General features: G+C 34.9%; 1 long non-coding RNA gene across 2 annotated transcripts; it reads right to left on the reverse strand.

The window, feature by feature from the left end:
• Positions 1 to 4,188: 4,188 nt before the first annotated feature.
• On the reverse strand, positions 4,189 to 5,798 carry LOC113286229. 2 transcript variants are annotated; one of them, XR_003329183.1, is made up of 3 exons: positions 5,403 to 5,798; positions 5,178 to 5,271; positions 4,189 to 4,364 (listed from the first exon to the last, which is right to left on the reverse strand). It is a non-coding gene; the product is annotated as an uncharacterized LOC113286229 (long non-coding RNA). The 2 variants fall into 2 exon arrangements; XR_003329182.1 differs by having other exon boundaries at positions 5,353 to 5,798.
• Positions 5,799 to 8,567: the final 2,769 nt, after the last annotated feature.

Raw genomic sequence — 8,567 nt, forward strand, 5'->3', positions numbered from 1 at the left:
TATAAAGAGACTCTCCCTCTTGTTGCACACTAGCACTAATTTTCTGCCTAACAGCTGGAGTTTTATGCTTAGGGTAGAATTTCATATAGAAAGCAGCAACAAGTTCCTTCCATGTTTCAATGGACTCAGGTGGTAGGTTGTTCAGCCAGGTCTTGGCTTTATCTCTCAAGGAAAAGGGAAACATCTTAAGTTTCAAAACTTCATCAGTGAGGTATTTTATTCTAACAGTCCCACATATTCTCAAAGTCCCTAATATGAAAATAAGGGTTCTCATCATCTTTTCCTAAGAACATAGGGATCATCTGAAGAATACTAGGTTTTATCTCGAAATTAGCCGTACTGGCTGGCAATTTAATGCACGAAGCTCGGTTGGTCCTAGTTGGGAACATGTAATCTTTCAAAGTTTCCATTGCTGGCACAGCTGAAGTACTAGGGGTACTTTCCTCACGAAGAGACAGATTCTCAAAACTAAAGTTTCCAAAAACAGGGCTCTCAAAAGAAGAGTCTTCGAGCTCCCCGCTTTCACAAGAAGAACTTCTAGGCTCGTCTCTAATCAAACGGCCAAAAGTATTTCTTTTCCAAGCCCTTTCGGGCATACACTAACAAAAGAAAAAGAAAAAAGTCCTAAAAGGAAGGGAAGTTCTATGGAAACACAAACAAGGCTGACTCCACCACAGCAAACCTACTGATTTCTAGCAAACAAAAAGCATGATGGGTCCACTTAGATTGTTTCTAGACCAGCTTCTAATCCTTCGAAAGGGAATTCGTTAAAATTTAAGAAAACTCCTCTGGAATCAATCCAAGTCAAAGTAAGTTGAATTGAGGCGAGGGAAGCTCAGTGGAGCTTTGATACCCAAGGCCTCACCGCTATCACAAGGCGGCGCAGTCACGCATTCAACTCACAGAAACCATCATGAACTTCGAAGTATGCTAAAAGAGTAACCAATATTTTTCGAACGACTTTCCTACTAAGCTCGTTACCCTATAGGTCTCGTTCTATTCCAAATTTTAAAGCTTAGGTTCGTGTTTGGTTTCGTTTTCCTAAGGCGGGCAAGAAGAGAACGGTGATGAAATCCGAACCCTTATCTTGTATGGACAGTCCTTGCCCTTTACTGGGAATTTAAAACAACCGTTTTCAGTTCCTCAACATATATGCAAACGAAGGAATACAATAACTCGCTGACAGGGGATTCGCGAGTGTTTCGACAGACTTACCTCCCGTTCCAGACGGGGGATGAACCGTTGTCGTCGACTCGGGACACAACTCGTATGTTGTGTACGAACCCGAGGGGCCGAGGTGATATCGTAATCACCGTCCTTCTCTGCAAACAATTTAATATTTAATCTACCCTTCCGTAGGGTTTAAAAAAAAATTAATGTCCAAATGTCCAAAGTCCAAAAGAAAGGTCCAAAAACTAAAGTGCAAAAAGAAAAAGAAAAATACAAAATAAAAAGAATTCCTAATACAATCTAATAAAATAACACTCTTTTTTTTTTCTCTTTTTCTATAAAAAAAAAAATTCTTCTTCTTTAGCTCCTTTCGCTTTGCCTTTTACTTCAAGTCTTTAAATATTCGCCAAAAGTTTTGGCGAAAATTTCTTTCGCTCCAAATTCCAAAATCTGAAAGGAAAAGACAAAAACCCAAAAACGTAAAGAAGAACAAAAAAAACTAAAAAAATAAAAATAAAAAATAAATCTAAAAACTCTATCCTAAAGACAAGTCCGCGTCGGCGGCGCCAAAAATTTGATGTGTTTTCAAAGTTGTTGTAGATAGTGATAAAAGGGTTGTTTTAAGACTTGTGAAGGCAATGAATTTTAGACTTAATAAAAATTTAAAAACAAAGAAAACTTATTACAAAATTGACTTCAAGATATTAGAAAACAACCAAGACACTGATTTCACTATTACACATGAATAAATTATGGTAAACAATCCAAAACTCTGATTATATTTTAAGACTCTTATTTCTTAATTCACAAATAATCTGGAAAATTCTCGAAAATTAATTATATCCCTAAGCATAGATTATCTAAACAAAGCATAACCTATCTAATTGAATCACAACTAATGAAGAAATTTTTTGCAAACAATTAAAAACTCTGCAAAAGCAGTGATTGAGTGAATTATAAATTATAAATTAGAGGAAATAAATGATTACCAATTACTCATGCGTAAGTAGCTTCCTCACTGCCTTGGTTGTGGGAGAATTAGCTCAACATCATGTTGGAAACACGCTCAAAAATCATTTTTATTGCTCAAGGGGTTTACAAATGAAGAAAATGGGAGAAATAATGCTTAAATCGGGTTTGTAACAATTATTTCTGTTACAAACCAAACTGTTACAAAGAACGATATACGGTTTGTGTAGCTGTCACTGTTGCAGATAAGTCTGCCATAGTGTCACTGTTACTGTGCAAATAAGTCTGCCGCTCCACTGTAGCACGAACGACGGTTCTCCGTGGGTCGTTGTTCTTCGTGTGTTCTTCACCATCAGCAACAATGGAGTTCTTTGCAACTTTGATTTCTCACCTCTGTTGTCTTCTAAAGTCTCCCTAACTATCCATCCCCCTTTATGCTCGACCCCAGTAGCCTATTTATACACCTTTGGACTAAGAATCTTCGCTCATTACTACAGAAAATCTTCCCATATCTCGACAGTAAAGAAAAAATAATAAAGGAAATTTTCTTTCCTTTCTCTCCTCTTCACACGCCTGCTGATGTCGATATACTCTTAGGGCATTGTTTTCACGTTCCACCAGAAGTAAAACTCTATCAATCCACACGCCAACTACACAGAACTCGTGATGGAGTAACCAAAACCCGAGCAACCATGTTTTCTTCACTGCCGATTATCCAACCAAATCCGGATGATTTTGAAGCCCATACCACGCCTGTATATCTCAGTCAAGTTTTCCCGTGAAGTTTTAGCCATTGAATCACACTATAACATCTTCAAATTTCGATCGAAAATTCTCAGAGAGCTGCCACATTTTTCCCGCCAATTTTTAAGTTTCAAACGAAGAAGATGGTGTCCCCCTAACCAGTTGTGGGGTGCGAATAACAGCTGCCTTTTTGGGGTGCCCCTTAGTAATTGAGGTGCCCCTTAACCAAATCTGGGCTCCGTATAGCAAGTGTCCTCCGGGGGTGTTCCGAGTGATTTTTCGAGCCGATTTTTCCAACAATATTTATTTTCCAAAAATACCTAAAAATACACAAAACACTATAATAAGGACGAAAATGAGTACCAACAATACGAAACATTGAGGACAATTTAGGCATATAAATGCGCCTATCACCAACAAAAATTGTTCTTATATTACCAACTTGGTCAAATAATAGGTAAATTACCAACAAAAATTGTTATTATATATAGTTATAGTAAACATTTTTCATCCGGTTCTTAAACCTGACACTCTACAACTTCAATTCCTCTCATTTCTAAAGCGCTAATGAGCTAAAGATGGTAAATCGTACAAATGCAATCAGATTTTTCTTGGATAACTAATTCCAATGCAAAACCATAAAAATTCGCATGCATCGTACTATCCATAACACGATGGGTTGTAAGCTTGTATCAGTGCCATTCACAGTTGGCTGGGTTGTAGCAGTGTCATTCACCGCGAATCACCTATTCCATGCTCGGCTGGATTGTAAGCGTGCAATTTGCAGCAAATCACGAATTCCATGCTTGTAACATTCACCGCAAAGTCACCTTTTTTGTCCACTCAGACTTAAGAGCTTCTAAATTTTGTTTTGCAGTACTCCTAAGTAAAGTCTCTAACTGTTCACATGGATAGGCTCTCCGGAGCCATCATTGAACACAACTGTGATCTCTATTATCCTACAAAATATAATTATTTCATTTCTCTAAATTATTGTTCGTATAATTACTACACAATACCAGCTTTCTGAATCACAAATTCTTATCAGAACCTCCCACTGCACCACTAAAATAACATGTGCTCCTCGTTTTTGAAGGGGGTCAAATGGATATTATGCTCCAAGCTTGTGGACTTTAACACACTTTATAACAACCCCTAGTACAACAAGCTCATGAGCATTTGCACAAACACATAAATTTCCCAACTTTAGTTAAGTAATATGATATTTTCGATAAAAACTTACAAATTTTTGGAAACTAAGAAATAAAAATCGAGATTCTGAAAGTCACTTACGTAGATCTGACCGCCACCAGCTCAAAACCTTCACCGATACTAACTTTAGCAACATCACCACTCCAACATCTCCACGACTACCACCACTGAGTTTCTCCAAATAGTGATATGTAATATACATCTCAACCAGTAACTCCAATATTTCTTTTATACTATGCTTCTTCCAGATAAGTCACGATTGAACATGACTTCTCAAATTTAACCAAGTATATAAAATATGATAAAAATAACGAAATAAGAAACCAATAACGCTAGTTCAATATGCCTGTGCAAATGCATGGCTAAAATAATATTTAAAAAAATTAATTATAAACAAAATGTAAACGTTATATATAATGATCATTTTGGATATATGAAACAGAGTTCAGATGACTCTCGTAACTCTTTGGTATTATTCACGGAATGGTTTGTAGCTAGTATGACTATTCATATTCGCTTCATTTCAGTGGGCAAGCATTCTTCCTCTACTAAATTATTTAATTTAACCATATCAAAAACATAAAAAATTCAATTCTATAAAGTCTAACTACAACCTGACAGGACATATACTGACCAAAACATAAAAATTTCAATTCTTCAATTCTAAAAAGTCTAACTACAACCTGACAGGACATATACTGACGAATGAGAGCTACTCAATGTAGTGTACATACCCAATGACGATACTGACTGATATAATGCTTGAGACGTGAGAATTCAAAAAGGACTCCTTTGTAATGAAAAGTTGGTTCAAGAAATGCAGTAAGTTTCATAAGATGGTGTTCCAGAATTTCCCTTAGGATAAAAGCATTCTTCAAGTGGAATAAAAATAGAAGCATAGAAGCATTCGATCAAAAATGGAGTAAAATTTTTTTCGGAAAAGAGAATAGTATCATCAAATATGTAATCCAGATAATGTGAAATGTTGTATTGGACCAACTACAACGCAGAGTTCATGGTAAATGAGGAAAATCAGTATGCCATTCCACAATTTATTGTACCAAAAAAAAAAGAAAAAATACCTTAAGTTCAATTGTATTTGAAAATCTTTCTTTGATTCAAATACACCCAAGCTGGTTTTCTTTCGTAGCTTCTTCAAACACAAACGATCAAACCCTAAATCAACCCAAAAAATATTTAAAACATCAGTATTTTTCAAAATTAAGAAACACCTATATTGATTGCAAATCTTTTTACCTTTAACTTTTCTAGAGCTTTTGAGATTCCAGCAAACCCAATCAACATACCTTTAGTTTTCTGCAACAAATATAACAATCTGCTTGACCCTGGAGAACGAAGTTTCACTTAAGCCTTGAGAAAAGGTCTCTGTACTTATGGTAGATTTGCATTGTTAATTTTATTTATGGTAGATTGGAGTCGCCATAATTAGATTCATGATCATTTCTTGTTTACATATATGAAACAATAACAAAAATCAGACCTTGTTCACGGATCTTGATTGTTATCTGATTTTTCTTTCAACCCATTTAACGCGCGAGGTTGTTTCCTGATAAAAATAAGAAATATTAAAGAAGAAAAAAATAATGATTAATTACCATGTCGTGGATTGGAGTCGCCGTAATTAGATTCATTATTATTTCTTGTTTACATATTCTGCAAACACACACTTAAACATCAATGAACAGTAACAGAAAAATCAAACCTTGTTCACAGATCATAAAAAATGAAGGTTTAAAAGGTAAGAAACAACTCTCCAAATGAGCATATGGCTAAGAATCTGCAAGGATACAAATCACACACACGTAGAATACGAATTTAGTAATTTAAATTTATTAGAAAAAAATTAAGAAAAAATAGATATTCAACAAACCTTGAAACAATAACACATCTTCGCAATTCCTTGACAACATATCTCTTGCTTTTTTCTTGGTACATATGAAAAATGTGCTTCGTATTTTGATCCTAATATGCTTGTTACATTTAAGCCAGCAAAGCTTTGAGAATGCAACCATTGATCTTTATACTCCATTAAATACATTGTAACAATTCTAACAATTCATATCAGATACAACCCAAATTAGCTTGTAACACCAGTACGACTAACCTAGAGAAAACTTCTCAAGCTCAAAAATACAAACCAAATAAGCGGCTAACTAAACCCACCCAATTGAACAATTTTATATACATGAGTTGGTAGACAATAAAAACTTTCAAGAGAGAAAGGGAGAGCAATATTTCAAGATGTCAACCGACAATAGATGCACAAGCTTCCTTGCTATCTCCAAGAAACTATGTACTATGAGGAAACTTCGCTATCAATTTTAATTGTTAGTAAATAAGTGAAAACCATGTACTGTGAGGAAACTCTGCAAAGGTAAATCCTAAAGTACAAAGATTCACAATTACCATCCAAGATGTCGTTTGCAAGAAATATACACAACTCTTTCCAATTGCAAAAAAATGAAACTATATACACCATAAGACTTTTGGCAGCAGCATAGGTACACTCCTTTCATGTGCAATTTTGTGATACTTTAAAGAAGATCCAACGGCAGACTACTCCACAGAAATTCCCAAGAAAATTAATTAAACAACACATAGTTAATTTCTAAAACCACAAACCACAAATGCATGTCCACTCTAATTCTCATTCAGAAACCATAGGAAAATTGATAAAATCATAAACAAAAAATAAAAAATAAGAATAAGAATTACCTAAATTCCCAAGAAAGTTACTGAAACAACACATGCTTCATTTTTAAAACCACAAATGCATGTCCACTCTAATTCTCAATTAGAAACCATAGGAAAATTGATAAAATCATAACGAAAAAATAAAAAGGAAAAAGTAATAATTATGTATCTGTATGAGAAGTAAACTCAACATAAGTTGTATAAGTTGCAAGTTGATTATATGTAGTCTAAGATTTTGGAAGGAATTTTCATGCCAGCTGATTTTCGATTGATTATGTCGTAAACTTTGGGTCTGGGGTTGAAAAAACAAATGGAAAAAATGGGTGTATTGAATTTACCTCAATAGATATGGAGGAAACATCGTCATTCGACATCAACTCGGAGGATAACATGTAGTAAGCTCTTTCGGATTTCTTAACCGAAGTTGGGTTAGTATTTGTATTGCTAATAAAAGATGCTTCTACGAGAAGTGAAATAAATTAGAGGTACAAATACTAACACACTTCAGCTAATAATTGTATTCTTTCATATACCAGTTGTATGCACCTGCCACATTCATCTTATATCCTATCGAGCTGTAGTACCTATGTAGGCACCGACCACACTCATCTTTGGTATAACCATCCCTGTAAAAAGGTCAATAGGGAGGATTTTGCACCAACTCACCTCCAATTGAGAAGTCAAATTAGTTTATATGAAAATCAAAATATAAATGCATTATCCATAAAGAAAGAAAAAAATGATCTAATAATCGAAGTTCAAAATTTAATTTTGGTAATGGTCACAGAATAAATGAAATATAAAACAAAATCTACCAGAAACTGTGGCGATAGGGGAACAGTCCTTGAACAGATTTTAAAAAATGCAAAGTTACGAAGCTAAAATTAGCTAACACTCTCGGCTTACATGCGTTATTCGAAAAAAGTTCATATCCATTGTTTTCAAGTAAATCTTACTTCATATTTGAGTCCATCAGTGGAGTCAACGCAGTCCCACCAACGTGAGAAGTGCACACATCATGAACCTTACAACTCCAGGACAATCTGAGTTCAACACTTACGCAAAATGTCAGTAATGTAGCCTGTGCTATTTTCCAATATTTGTTTCCCAGAAACAACCTACGTACAGATATTTAGTGGGTAACTCTTCTCTGGGCAACAGTTGAGTTCTAGCAGAATGAAGAAACCTTTTTCAGATATTTAGTCAGATGAATTCTGATCGACAAAGGATTTCAGAATGAAGAAACCTTTGTTTCGAGAACTCCACTAAATTTGCTGACAAAACATGTTCTTTTGGTAGTAGCATACAAAGAAAATGCTTTAAAAAATACAAAGAGAAGGCCTCCTTGATGTTTTTTCACCGACTTAAAAATACTCTCGTAGTTGGAGTTTCAACTTATCGTGGTCCATTTTTTCATTTTTTTCATCGACATTTCAATATCTTGGAGTACTGAATTCTTAATCTGCTCAGTTTTAAGCCTAACGTTTAGGCGTTGAATGGAGTTTTGATTCGTATGTTGATTCTCTATTCCATCACACAAATGTTTCCATTTAATTTTGTTCCTAAATTTTTTTCTGGCTCTGTTACTTAGCAGTATATATAGTAACAGCTTTACAACAACTTTACAAATAGTTTCTCACTTCTTGTTTTGTCGCAGCGTCTTGTATATTGTCATATGCCATCCGTTGTCGAGCAAACGGTTGCAATGCAAACTTGAATGTTTCGATGAATAAGTTTTGAAGACATTCTGAACGTAG

Source organism: Papaver somniferum, chromosome 6, assembly GCF_003573695.1.
Source record: "Papaver somniferum cultivar HN1 chromosome 6, ASM357369v1, whole genome shotgun sequence".
Lineage (NCBI taxonomy): Eukaryota > Viridiplantae > Streptophyta > Magnoliopsida > Ranunculales > Papaveraceae > Papaver > Papaver somniferum.